The sequence below is a fragment of the Sardina pilchardus genome, chromosome 19, assembly GCF_963854185.1.
Source record: "Sardina pilchardus chromosome 19, fSarPil1.1, whole genome shotgun sequence".
NCBI lineage: Eukaryota > Metazoa > Chordata > Actinopteri > Clupeiformes > Clupeidae > Sardina > Sardina pilchardus.
In genome coordinates this window covers 31,271,234-31,284,260 of record NC_085012.1, presented here as the reverse complement: position 1 = coordinate 31,284,260, position 13,027 = coordinate 31,271,234, and the positions used below count along the sequence as shown (strand labels likewise).

General features: G+C 40.1%; 1 protein-coding gene across 6 annotated transcripts in view; it reads left to right on the top strand.

Annotated features, from left to right (window-relative positions):
- The first annotated feature begins 905 nt into the window (after nt 1-905).
- Nucleotides 906-13,027, top strand: part of nphp3 (nephronophthisis 3) — a 147,001-nt gene continuing 134,879 nt past the window's right edge. For all 6 annotated transcript variants that reach the window (XM_062520802.1, XM_062520800.1, XM_062520801.1 and 3 more), the window contains exon 1: nt 906-979. The gene's annotated coding sequence lies outside the window, so the exon portion shown is untranslated. The remainder of the gene's footprint in view (nt 980-13,027) is intronic.

The following is a 13,027-nucleotide window of genomic DNA, read 5'->3' as shown; positions in this document are numbered from 1 at the left end:
TAGTAAACTAACCGTTCATTGCAAAATGTAATGAATAAAACCCTAGAAATTGCAAAGTGTTTTTAATTTAACTTCATTAATTTAATTTACATTATCATTTGTTAAAGGGGTTCGATACATGTACAAAACATGTGACGCAGGAACAGATATAGCCACCGTGCAAACGGAATGTTGGAGTATCAATGTGTCTCAACTGTCCCCCGCAGAGCACCTCGCACATTTCCCTAGATTTTGCAACGACCTTACATGACACGATGTCATAAAATATGTCAGTTTGTAGGGCACATGATAACGTTTGTAATGATACCAATTACAGTTTCATAAGAGTAATGAGCTATTCATTGTGGAAGGCACATGGTGACGTCAACATTTTCTTATCAGAAAACATCTTTTGCCGATAACGTTGGATTGGAGATATTTTTGTCATTCAAATTTTCCATGATCGAAGAGGACACTAATATGCATGTGCATATCAAAAATCAAAACTTGGGCTTACTGCGCATGCAAGATATTTAAGGTGTCTCAACTATAGGCCTACTCGTGTCTCCACACGGTCTACCCTAACCTACATCACTAAAAAGCTGAGATTCAGACTTTCAGAAAAAGTATGGTAGCTTTGCCACCTTTTCGGTAACGGTTTCCATAATTTAAGGCCCCTCACGGTCTATATGGACATTAATGAATCAATATAACTTTACCACTTTGTTAGCTAGCCTAACCAGTGTTTACATTGTGTAGGCCTACACTGTCTGTTTTGTTTTGAGCATCCTCCTACCTTCTTGTATCCGCGATTATACCTAGTTTCCGACTACCACTTTAAGTGGTGGACCCTGAGCCTCCCAAGACACCTCTGTGATTGGAGGACGTCACGGAACAAAGTAGGCGGATCTATGGCCCAGAATTTTCAGAAACTTTCTGGATAGTTCTGTATTCTGAGATGGACAATCGGCTGGCAGTCGTAACTAATGTTGCAAACTAGGTAAGGACATGATTAAGTTAACGTTAAGATAAATTAGCCTAGGCTAATCTTAGGCTAGGCTTGCTGACGTGAACACCACTTTGTGGATGACTAGTAGTGTTAGAGTTCAGATGGTTTAAATACACACACGGACTGTAAAACTTTTTGTTCGATCGAAAAACATAGGATTGACTCCGACATGACATGTAATATTACAAATTGCAATTTTGCAGACGAAATCAAGTCAATTGGTCTGCATCCATCTCAGTTTAACCTGGAATGCTAAATGATATGCAGGGTTGTGTAGTTAGTCTATTGTTGTGTTCGGTTTGTGTTCTGCTGTGTAGCCTGTTCAGGCCCATTTGGCAACCGGTGTCTCGCTATCCGGCAAAAGAATCTTTGGTCACCGCGATTTGTCGCTTTACGGTTCCCATTGACTTCCATTGAACACATATAATAAAACGTCAATTATGTGCTTAACTTTAACGCCGCTGACTTATGCCAGCAAGGGGTGGCACGGTTTTGGAAAAATGCGAGTGTGTGTTCGTCGTACGGTCCTACGGTTCAGGCTAGTTATGGCATGCGCAATTGATTCCCATATGTGACGATGTGTTTCCCTACGTGCGAGAGTAGGAATATGGATTTTTGAGTGCTGCGTGCGAGGTTTTAGAAATGACAAGTGCGAGAGATCATCCCTAGCGTGGTCAAACTGATGCACCTGACGCTGCTCGGGTGGAAGCAAAGTTCTTCCGCAACTGTAGACTATGCGTGCAACTTTACCAAACAGTAGAAGTAAACTCATTCTCCTTGGCCCGCTCTCGTGCGCGCTCAATGGACACCCGCCCTCGACATGCACATTAATCCAAAGAAACATTCACAATCGTGAGCGCAATGACGCACAGAAGACGATTAGCTAAATTACTGTTAAATACGGTTAGCATCATTAGAAGGCATTTTATAAAAAACTCTTGAATTCAAGTTGACTGACCATCTCAATATGTTTTCAACTCCAACGCTTAAAAGGGCCTGTCCCAAGGAGAAAAAGTATTAGCTTACCTTGAAACTAAAACACATGTGGGGAAACTGAACAGTCCAACCAGTAGAGTATGATGAGCTTAGCCTGCTACTTTGTTTACAATATTTTGAGGCTTCAGCCAGACAGCTGAATTTAAGAGGTGGAGTTATGAATAGTAGGCTATAATCTGCATAAAGTTTGCTGTTATGAATATCAGATGTCAGTATATAGAATGTATTTATAATTACATAATGTGTGTGTGTTTCAAATAAAGACAAGCTTTACATCTTGTTAAAAAATCATTCACACTATATGAAAGGAGAGCGATAAAAAGGCGATGCAATTAAAAATATGGGTGGACGACCTACATTTTATGCTGGTGGACCATCCCTGCCAAATAAATGAAAAGATTGTTGAAATCATCAATGTCTTCCTTGCTTTATCAAAATCTCAACTGTAGCTTAAAGTTTCCTCAGACAATAATGTGCTTTATGTAAAGTCAAATTCAGTTTGTGCATTATTACATGATAACTATTCCCTAAATAGCCTAATTGTGGATGATTAAGCTATATGCTGAAATATGTTTCTGGAGTGTTAAAGAGTAAAAGAAAAAATAACAACAAGAACCGTACCGAACCGAAAACCGTGACCCTAAACCGTGATACGAACCGAACCGTAGATTTTGTGAACCGTGCCACCCCTAGCCAGCAGCCATTTCTCTTTGATAATAAACAACATTTTCGCCCGACACATATACAGCAAGAATTACACAATATGATTAACACAACGTGGAGAAACTTAAGAGAGAACTGACCCTGTGATCCATTTGTATCCATTTTACAGAGGAACCCCCCCTCGGAGTACTTGCGAGTACCCCGAGTTGGGCTTACGACCTGTCAACAAACATGGCTGCGCCCATAGTCGAGATGAGATGACATGTATGACCATTTAAAGCAAAATCAGTCGCTTTGCGCAGGGTGCTGTTCTGAGAAAATCCACGATAAACAAACGTATGGGTTAAAATGTCCAATTTCATGTTTTCGCATAATTCGACAGTATACAGTCTACACTTTCATATTGGGAGCAAATTTCACAGAAAAACATACGTTTTGACAGTTAAACCCTGACTTTGTTTAGGTGAAGATTCAACAGATTAGCAGTCGTTCCCTTTGTCCACGCCTCTTAAATGTTTTACGGTGGTGTAGCCGACTCTCAAACGTTTCCAATGTTATGATGTAGGCTAGCTTATGCTATTTATTTAGTTGTCATTTGATTTTAGCCCAATGACATGGGCCTACTGTACCAGGTTACTGAATTGGAGGCTACAAACCAATTCTGGGTTGGTGAGGGTAGTTAAATGGGGGTAGCCTAGTTAAATGTGTGATAGCAAGAAGTAAATGTCCGGGTTAGAATAAGCCAATTGTGAATGCAAGGTGTACATGTCCTGATTAGATAGCCATTAACAGTGTGAATGCAAGGTGTACATGTCCTGATTAGATAGCCATTAACAGTGTGAATGCAAGGTGTATATGTCCTGATTAGATTAAAGCCATTAACAATGTGAATGCAAGGTGTATGAGATTCAGACGAGACTGCAGACAGATGGTAGTCTAAAGAGATTCTGCACATAGCTCCGGATAGTGCTTTTTGGGATGTGCGTTTACAAAAGGCACAGGACTTACAAAAGTAAGACAACTGCTCATTCCTAATCGTTCTTGGCAGATGTAAGCCTAACCGAATGTGAAAGACTTTCAGGGCACGAACGGTGAAAAGCACAAACTTTTAGAAATATCCTGGCGTCATTTTAGGGACCAAGATACGTTTTCCATTGAAGTAACGCATTTTAAAAGTATACACGAATCTGTAGCCTACACAAAACTTCCTCTACCCTTAATTGCCCCGAAATACTGACACCCAATGACCATTAAATAGGGGGCAGAGAAAGACACACAGCACGGTTGATTAAATGACAGTATACCTACAGGTTTTATTAAAACAATACAAAAATAAGAACTTGTTTAGGAATAAATCACAGAAATATCTATAGGCTGATTAGTGAATGTATGAATGTATGCATTAGTGAATGAATGAATGAATTAGTGAATGTATAAATAAATAAATAAATAAATATTATTCACACACACACACACACACACACACACACGGCATGGAAATCATTTTGCATTGGCAATGTCTGCAAGTGGGCTTCTGCTTCGCTTCCTTGAAACACTTTCTGGTCTGGGACAGACAATATCCTGGAATGGTGTCTCCACAAAATCCCTCAAGTGTTTGTATAGGTAGTTTTGGCGCTCCAGGGAGAGTCCTGGAAGTGGAAATGTCTCTGGCCTGCCTCTGGGAAAAGTGGCCCCTGGTAGGAGGACCTGGAATGCCTTTTCCTCTGCTGAAGGGGCCTCCTTCACAAATACAGTCCCTGGAAAATTGGAATCCAACCTGAAAGAGATGTGATATTTGTTATGCAATACCAGTAGGCTACTGCACTTGGCAAGAGAAAAAGGCAACCAATGACAACAGGAGCCAAATTCAACAACCATTAGTTAAATCATAAAACGAAAACAGCATACTGTCAATACAGCATCCTGTACTTTTGTTAGTGTCTGATATTCATGCATACAGATATAAATACAGAAACCCAATACAGACACGGTTTTTCATTATGTCCATTCAAGTGGTGGTATTTTTTTTATTCCAGGGACAGGTTTACAAAAACCATGGAAGAATGACTGCCAGTCACAGACAGGTACTACGGTAGTGCCATCTTCCTTCCCAGTGATCTGAGGCGCTCTTGTTCACAACATCCTCCAGAACACATAGAGACGGCACGACTGTACGCCTGAATGCTCTTTTTAAAAGACCAAAGCACCAGTCTGGGGCAAATTTAGTGTGGCCAGGGATGAGGAAATTTAGTGTAATGGTCTTGTGTTGACATGTTGCTACTTTAAAAAAAAGTTTATTTGTTTGGGAAGCCCCTCACAGCAGAGGCGGAACTAGGCCACTTTCCTTGCGACAAGGAAGTACATGGGCCCAGGCTGCATCGGGTTGCTTGGCAAGTGCACTTGTTGAGCAAAATCAAAACGGTAGTGCATGGTTATGGTGCAGCTGCAGGGAGAATTCGTTGAGAGGTCGGTGATGGCATTTTGTTGACATGTGAGCTTGGCTTTGAGGACCATGTTATTGTACAAGGACCTTTCATTGTGGACAGTATTAAGGTGCTGTTCTTGTAGCATGAGTCTCTGGCTTTTGCTTGCATCTGGGATGTTGGCACTTCTATAAATAAGGCTGTTGTTTTGCTGGCAAGTCCAAAATGAGTCTGTCATGGGCCGGGCTGTAACAATAAAGGGACAGAGTTGCCTCCACATATTAAAGAAGCTACTGCTCCCCATAACTCAATGTTCTGGAAATCAGAAAGTGAGTAATCAATAGAGGTTCTGCAAGGTCTTTTAGGTGTTGTTTTTTTTTAGAAGAAGAGCACCCCCCCCACCATTCCCCTTCACCTCCTTAAACTGTGTAGTAAGCAGAAAGATTTGACAACACAACATAGATTTTACCTTAGAATAACAGCTTGAATTCTGTGATTTTGCTCTATGTAATCATGCTTATTGTTTTATGCTATTGTGTTTAACGTCACATTAGATAGCATATCACCAACCTGTCTCCTCAGTTGCGCTTCTATGCTGGTTGTAAACGAAAACCTTTGTGTGAGCGGATGGAAGTAAACGTACATCGTCCCTCTTAAACCCTGGCACACGGCCAGGGAAGACTAGGGCATGATCCTCAGCATAATTTTCAAGAAATGGTTTAACATCCTCCATTTGAAATGTACTGCGTTGTCGTCCTCCAGACTTTTTTTCAAATGGCTGCAGACCATTTATTGTATAGTGCTGCAGCAGATTTGAGAGACGATCTTGACTTATCCTTGAAAAAAACAAAACAATGAAATAACATATGCTGGTAAATCTAACCTCTGATCGTCAAAATTAGACCATTCATTATTCCCAATGGGGCAGGCCTACCAGATTCCACTGTCTAGTCATTTAAAGGTGGCTATATCGACATCTACAGTACAAGAACACATTGCATTCTACTCCAAGCCTAGTAGAGATGGGAGTTACAGTATTTGAGACTATACAGTAGCTATTTTGTAGGACGACATTATGGCTTCCCAAGTTACTTTGCCCTCTCCCTACACACGTAAATACTTTGGGACAACTCACAGCACACCAGCTAGAGATGGATAGCAATAAGAGAATAGGTCATTTATACTGTGTGTCCATCAGTCTGTCCTGTCACCCAACATCCCAGTTGCTGAAGCTATTTCCCCAGGACACAGCAGAATAGAGCGCTTTCAACAATTCATTGCAAATATCAGGAACAAAAATTGAACAGTTCCCCCTTTTTGCAGTTTGTTTAGCCTACCAATAGTGATACTGCATGCCAACTGACATGTGCATGAATTTGAAGGTCTCTCGACAAATGCGTTTGCCTTCTAGCCAATATGTAGTGTGCTGGTGCTGTCGAACTGACTTATTTCTGCAGTCTGATGTCATTTCGGAGTTGTTTATGGTGCATGAAATCTTCCCTAAAAGAATCAGCATTTGATCTCCTACAACAAACATAACACCATTCAGAACACATTATGATTATTGTATTTAACAGACCCCCCCCCCCCCCTCCCCCCTCTTCTGGCTTATCGTGAGGGGAGAACCATGCCAACTTTGGATACGGTTATCTTAGCGATACTTTTTCCAACAGCCTCGATATACATATCCTTGGAAAGCTTAGTTTATGGCCGCTCACGTGAGCACAATAACTTTTTACAATTTTTTTACCAAAGCGACTGGTTTCACCTTGCAGGGTCACATGTGTTTTCTTACCTTGTTGGTCGTTTTAAGTAAACGTAACTTCACCCCATAACTCCACCCACTTCACATTTCTGAAAAAGGCTTTCAAAATGGGCAGGATGTTCTGAAATTTGGAAGGGAGTGCAGCCCTGCTGCAGCCAATCAACCATGGTGATTTTGTGTCAATCTGGGAATGAGTGCATGATTTTTGGACCAACATGCCATAGCATGTTTCAACCTGTAGAGGGCGCGGAGAGCAATATCTCCAATATTAAATAATACGAAATGTTACTTTTGTCGAGAAACACAATTTTTGTCTTAAGATAAACTTACCCGTCTAGCCCCTCCCATTCATTCTGCGCTAGCTCACGACCGCCTCTAGAGGAAATCTGAGTGAACTCAACCAGGTTTGATACAATGGAATAGGCGGCCTCTGGTTGGGGCTGCTGCTTGTCTCGTTGACTGGTTGTAATCTCACCAGAAGTTGCTGTTAGATGGTAAGCTGTTTGAACATTTACTTCTGTGCTTTAAAACGGTCTGATACTAGCCTACATAGGCCAATCATTACTTTTATAATCATGTGGCGATGCGTTTGGCGAATGCGATGTAGTTTAGTCTAATTCACAAATGGAAAAGCCACTATAACGGTGATTTTCTGACGTTTCAACTGAGAAACGGAGTTTGACATCATTGTGAGAAGTCGCCAAATTTGTCGTTAGTCAATAGATAAGATTTTAATCACTCGGGATGCCCAAAAGTAGCTAAATATGTAACACAGGACAACACGGGTGAAATAATTTAGAGCTTCAGATCCCCGCTCCAAGATGGCGCCGGTGTTAACGTTTGCTTAGAAGCTCAAGGCGACATCTAGTCAATATACAGCGCCCTCCACAATTATTGGCACCCCTGGTTAAGATGCGTTAAAAGCCTTAAAATAAATACATTTTTTATTGTAGAAGCATACTCTCACACTGAAAATTGTAGAAAAATGTAACCTTCAACTCAAGAGAATTTTAAGGTGGGGAAAAAAATCCCTGACTGAGAAATAATTATTCTTCATAAAATCACCTGTTCCACAATTATTGGCACCCCTAACAATTCCTAGGAAATAAATGTAATTGAAGTATTTCTGTCATTTCTGTCATTTCTACAGTAGTTTACAAAGTCAATCAGAGTATGTAGGAACATTTAATTAGTAATTCTTAACATCCTGTTTCCCTGGGCCATCAATATGACGTGACACAGAGGCCATTTCTCTTCAACATGGGAAAGACAAAGGAACACACTGTTCAAGTAAGGCAGATGTGTGTCGACCTTCACAAGTAAGGCAATGGCTATAAGAAAATAGCCACTCGCACACCTGCCAATATCTATGGTCAGAGGAATTGTTAGGAAGTTTAAAACAACTGGAACAGTGGTAAACAAGCCTGGAAGAGGACGCAAGTTTATTTTGCCACCACGCACAGTGAGGAGGATGGTAAGAGAAAGTAAAAAAATCTCCACGACTCACTGTTACAGAATTGCATCAAATGGTTGCATCTTGGGGTCACAAAGTCTCCAAAACAACCATCAGGCGCTATCTACATGCCAACAAGTTGTTTGGGAGGCATGCAGGGAAAAAAACTTTCTCACTCAAAATCATCAGCACAAACGTCTGGAGCAGCACTGGGCCTTCAACTGGGACCGTGTGCTTTGGTCAGATGAGACAAAGTTAGAGCTTTTTGTTACGCCAGACCCACTTAGAGTGTTTGTTGCCAAAAAGCTCTAACTTTGTCTCATCTGACCAAAGCACACGGTCCCAGTTGAAGGCCCAGTACCGCTCCAGACGTTTGTGCTTTTGAGTGAGAAAGTTTTTTTTTCCGTGCATGCCTCCCAAACAACTTGTTGGCATGTAGATAGCGCCTGATGGTTGTTTTGGGTTAGGGTTAGGGTTAGGGTTAGTACCTATTGAAGAAAAAAAAAAGAAAAAACCCAGCTGAGTAATGAACCCCCTCCCCCTTACCATTCCCCCAAGCTGCTAAGTCATAAAGCAGCAACCTTTTAAACACATCCATTGTGTGAACAAATGAACTTCACATAGGGGATCTCAATTCTCCCAAACATGTTTCAGGTAAAGTCCAATCCCCATACATAATAATCAGTAGCGGCTGGTGAAAAATGATGTTGGGTGGGCTGTGTTGGGGGGGTGGGTGGGTGTCTGGGGGTTCGTCGATGTGATTTCCTGCATTCTGGTGCATTTTAGGGTGGCCAACTGGAGATCCCAAATCATTCACAATGATACATTTGTGTGTGGAAAATGGCAATGTTCAGTGCTGCTCAGTTTTCAAACAGTCCCTTGCCTATAATAATAAAATAACTAGAAATCAGACATCAGAAATCAGAGTTTCACAGGTAATGAACACGTTGCATGTTTATTATGCTCCATGTCCAGACAGAAAGTGCAAACACACAACAATAAATTATAATAGGGAATACAACAATTTCCTTCTTTAAAGATATGTATAAAATTATCTTTGTGGATATAAGGGCCAAAAGGGTACACTAAAAAGTAGTGGTTCAAAAGAGATTAATCAATAAATCCCTGTATAGAAGTGTGTAAAAAAGACACTAAACAGTAGTTATTCAAAAGATAACAATAGATTAATTAATAAATCCCTGTGTGGAAGTATGGGCAAAAAGATACACTAAACAGTAGGGATTCAAAAGGTAAGTATAGATTTATCAACAAAGCCCTGTGTGGAAGTGAACTTGAATTTCCCCTTGGGGATCAATAAAGTATCGGTAACACTTTATTTGAAGGGGTCTACATAAGGGTGTCATGTAACCGTCATAAGAAGGACATGACACATGTCATGCACATTAATGACACATTATTGATGTTTATGACTGTTGTCATAATGTGTCATTCGGTTTTTGTAATGTCAAGTTGACATTGTTTGAGCGTCATCACTATGACAACTTGACATTAGGTAAGATGACATTATTTGACACAATATTGTCATGACAACTTGACGTAAAACTGTGTTTGGCCTGACTTATCTTCTAGGTTTTTTAAGTGATGAGCCTGAACAATTGACTGTCATGACACCATTATAAATTGGTCATGAATACTTTTCTTGACCTCAACTACAGTGGTACAGTTTTGACTTGTCATTAAGCTGTCACAAATAACTATTACTGACCAAAATAGTTTTCTGACAGTGTCATGAATGCTTACCTTTGACCTCAAGTACAGTGAACCATCTGAGATGTTTCCTGAACATGTCATGAAGTGTCATTACACTGTCATGTAGGTTTCATTTCTGTACATTTTACATTTCTGGAACATTGAGTCTAATTTCAAGTATAATAACAACAAACACCATACTCAAGTCATGACTTCAAAGAGTTTATTTCAGCAATGAATTTTGCAAAACCATAATACATTGTAGCCCCCCCCATATATATATATATATATATATATATACAGTGCCTATAGAAAGTTATCATACCCTTTTGAAATAGTTATTTTTTTTTGTCTTACAGCCTGAAATCAAAACCCATTTTAAAAAAAATATTTTCCAGTTTTATTTACAAATGTAGCTGTACAACATCAAAATAATGAAAAAAAGGTCAACAGTTCTGAAAATTAATAAAAAATTAAAAACTAGAATAACAGGGTTGGAAAAGTCATCATACCCCTGACTTAATACTTTGTAAAGCTTCCTTTTGCTTTCATTACAGCCATCAATCTGTTTGGATATGTCTCTATTACAGCTTTGCACACCTAGATAGGGGAATATGTGCCCAATTTTCCGTGCAGAAATGTTAAAATTTCGTCAAATTCTGTAGGGAATGGCGATGGACTGCTCTCTTCAAGTCAATCCACATATTTTCTATAGGATTTAAGTCACACATACACCATAAACACACCATACCTAGTGTGAAGCATGGTGGGGGCAACATTATGTTGTGGGGATGTTTCTTTTCAGCGGGAACTGGGCAATTGGTCAGGATAGAAGGGAAAATGGATGCTGCCAAGTACACCCACATTCTTAAGGAAAACCTGCGTCCCTCTCCTAGACAGCTGAGGATGGGGAGGTCATTCGCCTTCCAACACGACAATAATCCTAAACATACTGCCAAAAGAACAAAGCAGTGGCTTAAGGATAGGATGGTGAATATCCTTGAGTGGCAAAGTCAGAGCCCTGACTTAAATCCTATAGAAAATATGTGGATTGACTTGAAGAGAGCAGTCCATCGCCATTCCCTACAGAATTTGACGAAATTTTAACATTTCTGTACGGAAAATTTTCCCCTATCTAGGTGTGCAAAGCTATAATAGAGACATGTCCAAACAGTATTTAGTCAGGGGTATGATGACTTTTCCAACCTTGTTATTCTAGTTTTTCATTTTTTTATTAATTTTCAGAACTGTTTACTTTTTTTTCATTATTTTGATGTTGTACAGCTAAATTTGTTAATAAAACTGGAAAAGATTTTTTTTAAAATGGGTTTTGATTTCAGGCTGTAAGACAAAAAAAGTAACTATTTCAAAAGGGTATGATGACTTTCTATAGGCACTGTATATATATATATATACTGTATATATATATATATATATATATATATACATATATATATAATGTACATGACAATAATGAGAAAGTAATTTTGTTAAAGACGGTTAATATGATGCTGTTTAATTCATTTAGAATGGTGCACTGTCACTTTAAGACTCTCGCCAGCGCACTCTGCTGTGCCTATGGCCTTCTCACAGTTTATTATAATGCTCAGGAGTGCATTACTCTTTGCATTTTTCTTTTAAACGTTTCTTATGAAATGGAGATATCAGTTATCAACAATGACAAGCCAGCTGGATCCCTTTTGTGCACGCTCAAACGCGTTCCCAATCAAATGAGTAACACAACGTAAATTAGATCTATTGCAATGGAGATTATAACGAGTATAATCTCTATGTAACATGCTGTTTTGACATTGACATTGCAAACGTTCTCTAAGAATAGTGTAAAGCAGTTTGCTGTAAAGTTTACCAACGCTGTTGCTGGGAAAAAATAGCGAACAGCCAATGATAACCTATCGGGCAAAATCTATGATAAACTAATGCATGTTCGGCGGGCTGCATTAAAGTGCGTGACAGGCCGTAGTTTGGACACCCCTGCTTTAGGTAATCAAGCTTCCACTCGGACAAAGTTTTACCACTAGCAAACTCCCCTTTCGCTTTTGCCTCCGAGCAAATATGTAAATATCTCTGAAAGTTTAATCCTACCTGGACCATCTTTTGTGTCAGTTTGGACTATTTCATCTAGCCACTCATTTTTAAATGTTAGGCAGACCTTTTTCTGGAGCACCTGCTCAGCCTTTCTTTTCGTCATGGTACCTGCCAAGAGCCTTAAGAATACTTTGTTTGTAACGTTGTCTACATCCGACTTGGTTGTCAGACATGTCAGTATTTTAAATGTTTGCTAACTAGGCTACATCGCGTTTGATAGTCACATTTTTAACCCCTGAAAAAAAAAATAGTTTGTGCGGTCTGAAAAATATGCGCGGTCTGAAAAATCTGTTGCGCGGCCACTTCGACTGGCCTGCGCATCCGTGCACGCGCGCAGCTTAGAGGGAACATTGCTCCCAACGTGGACTTAAATTTGGCAGTCAAGGATTTTCTGTGCTCCTCTAGAAGCATGGTCATGTTTTCCATAGTTAGTGTCGAAAAGGGCAATAAAGATACACTTAAGAAGCTAAGTGGTGGTATAACAGTGGTCAGATGGGGTTAGGGATAAATGTTATCAAAGATAAACGGGAGCTCGAGATTTTCGCGTCTACTCCATGTGCGCCAACCAGGATGATGCGGTTTAACCCAGTGGCAGTGTATACTCCTGGAAAGTCTCTACTCATTGCGGATACACTGTCCAGACACCCTTTGCCACAGACTGAGCAGTCAGACCTTGAAGATGAAGTTGAGGCCTACATAGCAGGTGTGGAGGGACACCTTCCTGCGTCACCACAAAAATTGCAGCAGATAGTTCATGCTACAGTGGCCGATGAGGACATACAAAGTGTGCTGAAGTATGTCAAAGAAGGGTGGCCTAAACATTTCAAAATGATACCCGTCCATTTGAGAGCCTACTTTAGCCATCAGGGACTCTTGAGTGAGTTCAAAGGTCTTCCTCTGTATGGATCAAGAATTGTAATCCC